Source organism: Microtus oregoni, unplaced genomic scaffold (genome assembly GCF_018167655.1).
Source record: "Microtus oregoni isolate MIOR12 unplaced genomic scaffold, Mior012 000029F_ref0000214, whole genome shotgun sequence".
Classification (NCBI taxonomy): Eukaryota; Metazoa; Chordata; class Mammalia; order Rodentia; family Cricetidae; genus Microtus; species Microtus oregoni.
Window position 1 is genome coordinate 7,002,827 of NW_024543088.1, and position 7,689 is coordinate 7,010,515.

Sequence of the window (7,689 nt, forward strand, 5' to 3'; positions counted from 1 at the left end):
AGCAAGGGGGGCAAAGCAGTTGTCTATCCCGTCCCTGGAAGTACCAATAACATTGCAAAGTACAACTTCACCAAAGTCCACCTAGGGGAACCAATGAATTTATTGAGGTTATTTACTGAGCATGAAAACGGTTGAGGAGATACTTATAGGAGTTTGAATACTGTGGCAGTTTTAATCAAAATGCTCTCTATAGTCTCATAGGTAGTATTATTATTAGGCAGTGTTGCCTTGTTGGAGAATGTGTGGCCCTGTTGTAGGAAATATATCACAGTCTCTTTGTGTTTCCTGCTGATCTGGATTTAGAACTATCAGCTTTTTCTCTAGCCAACGTCTGCATGCACACTTCCATATTTCATGTCATGATGAAAATGGACTAAACCCTCTGAAATTATAATATTGTAGGTATTTAATTTTACTGTGAACACTTGAATTTAGTTATTTCTTGGAGAAACCTAACTTTAGTAGTGCTGTGTTTCAGACTGTTAGAGGAGACAGGGTCTTGTAGGATCCTGGCCATTTAACCCTGAAATAATCACACAGGAACTGTATTAATTAAATCACTGTTTGGCTCATTAGCTCTAGCTTCTTATTGGCTAACTCTTACATCTTAATTTAATCCATTTTTATTAATCTGTATATCACCATGTGGCAGTGGCTTACCAGCAAATATTCAGCATGTCTGACTCTGGCGGCAGCTCCATAGCATCTCTCTCTCCGCCTTCCTTCTCCCAGCATTAAGTTCCATCTTCTCTGCCTACCTAAGTTTTGCCCTACAAACAGGCCAAGGCAATTTCTTTGTTCATTAAGCATGAAAAGCAACACACAGACAGAAGGACCTCCCGCACCTTCATACGTAGCACACACCTTTTATCCAAGAGCTTTCTGCTTGAATATTGTAAACAGGATTAAATAAAAATAACTCCAGGACCATACACAGAACAAGTAACCATTTGACAGTAGGAAAAATTTTATAGAGTTTGGATGAATTGAGAGGAAAAATGGAGAGGTGCATAGGGAAAATAAAGGAAGACCACTCAGTAAAAGAGGATTTTTTTTTGGAAGATTTTCATGCATTTTTCTTGTACTACTGGTAACAACAGAAGATGAAGGGCAAAAGAACACAGAATCATGCAGAGGCAATCACCTTCAAGGGGTCTTTCGAACATACTTCTCATTGGTATGTGAAGAAGAAACATTAAATATGAAGCTTTCTGTAACAAATGTTGTTACTGAAATAAGATAATGTGTTGTTATTTTATACTACAAAATTGCCAAAAATTCCTTTATTTTGCTGCTATGTGAACTCAGCACCTTTGGAAGAGCAGGCAATGCTCTTAACCACTAAGCCATCTCTCCAGCCCTTTTTTATTCATTTTACATACCAACTTCAGGTGCCCCTCACTCCCATCATCCTGCTCCAGTCCAACTCCCCTCCACCTCATTTGACATTCACTCTGCCTAAAGGGCCAAGGCCTCCTATGGGGAGTCAACAAAGCCTGGCATGTTAAATTGAGGAAGGAATAAGCCCCTCCCCCTACATCAAGGTTGAACAAAGCATCCCACCATAGGGAATGGTTTCCCACATGCCAGCTAATGCATCAGGGGTAGATCCTGGTCCCACTTCCATGGACCCCTCAAACAGGCCAAGATACACATCTGTTGCCCACATGCAGAGGGTCTAGTTTAGTCCCGTTCAGTCTTTCCAACTGTTGGTCTAGTGTCCATGAATTCCCATGAGCTTAGATCAGCTCTCTCCATGAATGTTCCCATCATGATCTTAATACCCCTACTTGTTTATATAATTGTTTCTCCTCTTTGACCAAACTTCCAGAGTTCTGTCTGGTGTTTGGCTGTGGATCTATGCACTTGCTCCTTACAGTTACTGGATGAAGGATGTTTGATGACAGTTAGGGTAGTCACCAATCTGAATGCAAGGGAAGGCCAATTCAGACACCCTCTCCACCATTGCTAAGATTCTTAGCAGGGGTCATACTTGTAAACTGCTGAAAATTTATCCAGCACCATATTTCTCCATAAACTCATGATTGGTCCCTCTTTGACGATATCTCTTTCATTGCTCTCCCACTCTGTTCCTCCCGCAACTTAAATGTCCTGTTCCATCATGTTCTCATCCCTCTTTCTTTCCTCACTACCATGCCCATGATCAGTTTACCCAGGATATCTCATTTAATTCCTCTTCTAAGGGCAATTTATTCATCACTCTTTAGATCCTCCTGTTACTTAAGTTCTCTGGATCGGTGGATTGTAGTCTGGTTATCCATTTCTTTACATTTCATATCTATTTATGAGTGAGTACATACTCTGTTTTCCTGTCTGGATATGGGTGACCTCACTCAGGATAATTTTTTTCTAGTTTTGTCCACTTTCCTGTAAATTTTATGATGTCATCATATTTTTACAGCAAAGTAATATTCCATGTATAAATGTACCACATTTTCTTTAAACATTCTTTGGTTGAGGGGCATTTAGGTTGTTGTCAGGTTCTGGATATTATGAATAGTGCTGCCACGAACATAGTTGAGCTAGTGTCCTTGTGGTATGATTGACAGACAATTACTTTATTATTTTCCTTGAAAGCTACTCTTATAAGGAAACTTAAAGAAATCACTAATCTAAACTGTTATGTATGTAAATAAAATCAGTCCGCTCTACTTTAAATCCTTAGTGTGCATACCTACTCATTCATAGATTTTTATATCCGGAGATTTGGGTACAATGGGTATAAGGAATTCATCATTACCTTTATAATCAACCAATCCTAACAAGAAAGGCAGGTCAGCTAATAGTAATTGGGATGCTTTGTTTTTGCTCTCTGATCTTAAACATTTCCTCACCCAACTCTGTTCCGTTTTAAATGTTTAGATTGTCTTCTTCAGTACTTTATCTCAAAGCTATTTGAGAAAATATTTTCATGTAACATTCAGTTGTTTTTAAAGCTCTGTTTCAGTTGTGTTGCACCCCAAAACACATCTCCCAATATTAAGATTGAAAGATTTACACTAGTTGGGCTACTGGGACTCTACTGTTTTCTTAATTATTACCCTACGTCACAGTCTATACAGTTGCTCAGGAGAAACTCATATGTTCTAGCTGTGTGACACTTGTTTATATTTTTATCATCAAAATTCTGTTTTAACTAACATTATTATCAAATAGTATAGCATAGGAAGAAATCATCTTCATAGTAACTTACAGGTAGTAATTCCTATAGAATGGGAGGCTTCCATGAGCCAGACACACTGCATTATACACAGTGGTGATCTCCACACACATTCTCACCATGCCAGATCCCACAGAATGATAGCAGCAGCAAACATGTAAGGACACAGAAGAAGAGAAACACGTTCTGGGATCCTTGGTGTAGGGGCTTTGCTTATATAAGACTCACCCATCAGAAATTCTCCTTCTGGTGTGCTGATGCCTTATATTATAGTTGCCACCTGCTGCTTCTCTAACATGACCACAGGCAATCATTAAAACAGTCATCTCAAAAAGAGCTAACTGGACTGGGAAGTGGTTGCACACGTCTTTATTTCCAGTACTTGGGAGGCAGAGGCAGGAGGATCTCTATGAGTTTGAGGCCAGCCTAATCTACAAAGTGAGTTCCAGGACAGTCAGGATTGTTACACTGTGAAAACCTGTCTTGAAAACAAATTTAAAAAGCCCCATAAAATAAACTATAACTGGTAGTAAAGTAATGTCTCATTTGGCTCCCTGTCCATTTGGAAGACAAGGAACCAGCTTGCCATTATTCCTACATTTTGTCAGCTGTAAGCTGATTGCGTCACATCTATCCTGGGAACTCAGGTGGGTCCCCGTTGATAAGGTGCTACAAGATTTAATAATTTTCCTTTCCAATTTTGGTCTAGCTTTGATGTGATCAATTCTTATGCTCAGATTCATTCTTTGTGAACTAGGAATGGTCATTCTGTGTCATAGAATGTTGGAAACAGTAGTCTCACGTAAGTATAAGGTAGAGTGCAGTCAGATAAAAAGTTGCTGTCACTGTGTAAAAGTTGGATAAATGTGGGTTAGAAGATATAACATCCATAGCCAGATATTTTCAAATACATGCTTCCCCAGTTGATAGACACTTTTAGGAATGAGTAGTGTTGTGACATTTTGAAAGGGGTGTGCTCAGGTGAGTGGACTTTCAGACTTCAAAAGCCTAGAATTATGCACAGTTACTCCTTATGTCCTTCTTGAGGTTCCACATGTGCGCTCTTGGCTTTTTTTTTCCCTTTGATTTCTAGGCCATCATTGACTCTAGCAGTCTAGAACTGTAAACCTAATTTAATGCTTTATTTTATACATTGTCTTGGACATGGTGTATTTTATACAGAAGTGTTCTGTGGAAGATTATACAGAAAATCTCCCATTCTAGCTATAGAAACCAGGGAGGAGCTTTTTTGTAAATTTAGTTTTAGAGCAAATCTCATGCCTTTGAAGATAGAAGTGATCCCAAGAATTACAATACTTCTATGAAGAAACAATACTCTTGTGAACATTATAATTTTTTATCCAACCAACATGAAATTGTTTGGAAAATCTCTCTTTTTCAGCAGAGTGTCATGCTAAGAATGATGATCCAAAGGCTCAGGAATAAATGTGTATAAATACCTATTAAAAACTCAATATGTGCAGTATTATCCTTAGTGTATCAACATCAACTGGGGCATCAAATGCGTCCCTGTTTTAATCAAAGAAAATAACTCACAATTATTTACATATTTACAAGTAGTCTTAGGTTTTTCAGTGATGAACCATACTTTGGAAGGAAATATATAAAATCACCATTGACTCAGACCTACAGATGCCAGGTTGAATTTGTCAACAAAAGCCTGAGATTTATAGCCTGTGTGACCATGTTTGCAGTTTTTAGCTTTGAAATTTTTCTGTGAGGCCAGTGACAGACACCTGTAATGATTTTAAAAGGTTTTGTATTGCTCCAATTTTCTAAATCTCCTTTTCTGGATGTTATTCTATTTTATTCTCTCTCTCTCTCCCTTCCTCTCTCTCTCTCTCTCTCTCTCTCTCTCTGTCTCTCTCTCTCTCTCTCTCTCTCTCTCTCTCTCTCTCTCTCTGTGTGTGTGTGTGTGTGTGTGTGTGTGTTGATATAACTATGTAGCACATGATTTGAAACTCACCGGGCTCTTCCTGTCACTCTGTCTGAAGTGCTGGTACTAAAAGGGTGCAGTACTATGCACAGCTGGAGAAATATTTCTTATGGTGCAATAATTTCTTCCTATGGTTTTGCTTTGGTTGCTTTTATAAATCTAGTTCATTCATAATTTCATGTGTATGGGTGTTTTTCCCGTGTGCACGTCTTTGTGTCCCCTCATACCTGGTGTCTAAGGAGGCCAGTAGATGGTGGCAGTACACCTGGTACTAGAGATACAGACAGCACTGAGCTTCTGCATGTACTGGGAATGGAACCTGTGTACTCTGGAAGAATCTTCAGTCCTCTTAACTTCTTAGATATTTCCCTACCAACGTTTCTGTTCTTCATCATGTTCTGTCCAATGCAGCCTAATCATGGTCAGAGGCCTGAAGCTTATTTAAAAGACTTGAATTCTCCTTCAGGTGAGAGAATTACCCCAGGGAAGGGTAAAGTTCCAAATTATTCATCCCATACAGTATTGTCAGCCCCTAAACCATGAAATACAACTAAGAAAACAAACTCATTAGATTGTATTCAGATATTTCAGTGGACTTGTTCAAACATACTAAAGTAAAACATTGGAAGGGAAATATATGAGAAGGGATGGAGGGAAGACAAAATAGAGGAAAGTGATGTAATGTCTCTGTACATTTTAATTAAATTTTAAAACAAATTTAAAACAAACTATAAACAAAAGAAGTATGGCTAGAGAGATGGCTCAGCAATTAAGAGCACTGTGTGTGTTGTTACAGAACTCTTGGGTTCAGTTTCCAGAACCCACACGATAGCTAACCATTTGCTATAGCTCTAGTTTCAGGCATCTTATATCTTCTGACCTCTGAAAGCACTGTGCACTTACACATGCAGAAAAGGCACACACATAACTAAAGTTTGAAGCAGTGGTTAGGAACGGGAAAGCATGGAATTCTTTACAGGGAGGTCACAGCTCTGAGACAAGAAGCTGCCAGAGTTAGTTAAATGAACTCCTTCTTGTCTAGAGTAGAAGCAGTTGTGACCTTTTCTGAGCCAACATGTTGAGACTAAAACTGTCTTTTTCTCAGATTATAATTAATCCCTAGAGACATCCATCTAATAACTGATTACTGATTGGTCACTCTTCCTTGATGCTCTCTGTGTTTGTGTTCTCTGTAATATACACTTGTGGAATTGTGACATTGGTACACTTTCTTGTTAGATCTAACATCCTGATAAACAAGGAGGATATGTTCCAAAGCATTCTGCTTTCATAGTGACTTTTACTTGATTATCAGCTAAGAACTTGTAGTACAAGAAAAACTTGCCAGAAGCATTTCTTTCCATTAGTTTTAAAATTTACATATTTCTGTATGACTTTGAGATAAGGATGTCCCTAAATGTCCCTGCTATTACATAGTCATCATGTTTGTCATGGATTTGTTTAGGTGGATTTGTTGACTGACTATGTTTAGGAGTTAGGGAGAACTCCACAGAAACATGCCCAGACTCCCTAAGTAAAATCCCCATGCATTTCTTGTTTAGGAAAAACATTGCTTTGGAAATAATACCCATGGTCTACTTGTCAGATGAGGTGAGAAATCATACACATTTCTTTTGTCTTGGCTGCTGTGTTAGATATTCTGTCTAGTCAAGGTAACTACCTCTGGATCTGAAACCAAACAACAGGGTACACCTATAAAGGTTTTTTCTTATTTAAGGTTTTGAAATGGGAAGGCCCATCTTCATTCAGGATCTATTGAGGTGATAAAAACCACCTTTACCAGCTTGATGGTAATATGCATCTTTAATCCAAGCACTCTGGAAGCAGGAACAGTTGGATTTTCTGAGTTTGTGACCAGCCTTGTCTAGAGAATGTCATACAGGCCTACAAAGATAAACAATGTCTCAAGAAAACAAAAATCAAGAAAACAATCAATCAAAAAAATTCCACCTGTAATCTGGATCACACCTTTTGGTGGCAGTCTATTTATATAGGGATATTAAAGAAGAAAGCATTCTCTCTATTTGCCTGCTTGACATAACTCTGGCTACCAATTTCATTCCTTTCATAGCAGTAGAGCCTATTCTTCAGAATCCTCCTGGATACTGAAAACCTGCTGACACACCTGATTCATGGACCAAAAAACTGCTGAATTCTTCAGCTTTCCTTTGGTAGGCAGCCATTGTTGGAATAACTGGACCACAGCCTCTGAGAAATTCTAATAAATCTACTTTCTACATACACGGAAAGTTCCATCTACCAGTCCTGTTCAGGTAGAGAACCTGGAATAATGCAAGTAATTTTTCACTTGCCCACTGAGGAAAAGGTGCTGGCTCACCATAGTGCTCATGAAATCATTCTTCCTAGCCCCATATTCTTGAAGTATTCAACTTACCATATAGACTACACTTTTTATTATTAATGTTTAATAAGATTTTGACCAGAAATTCAGAACTTAATATAGCAATGCAATGGAGCTTTCACCCACTTTTCTGGCAGGAGAAAAATATATCATCTTGGATGGAATTTG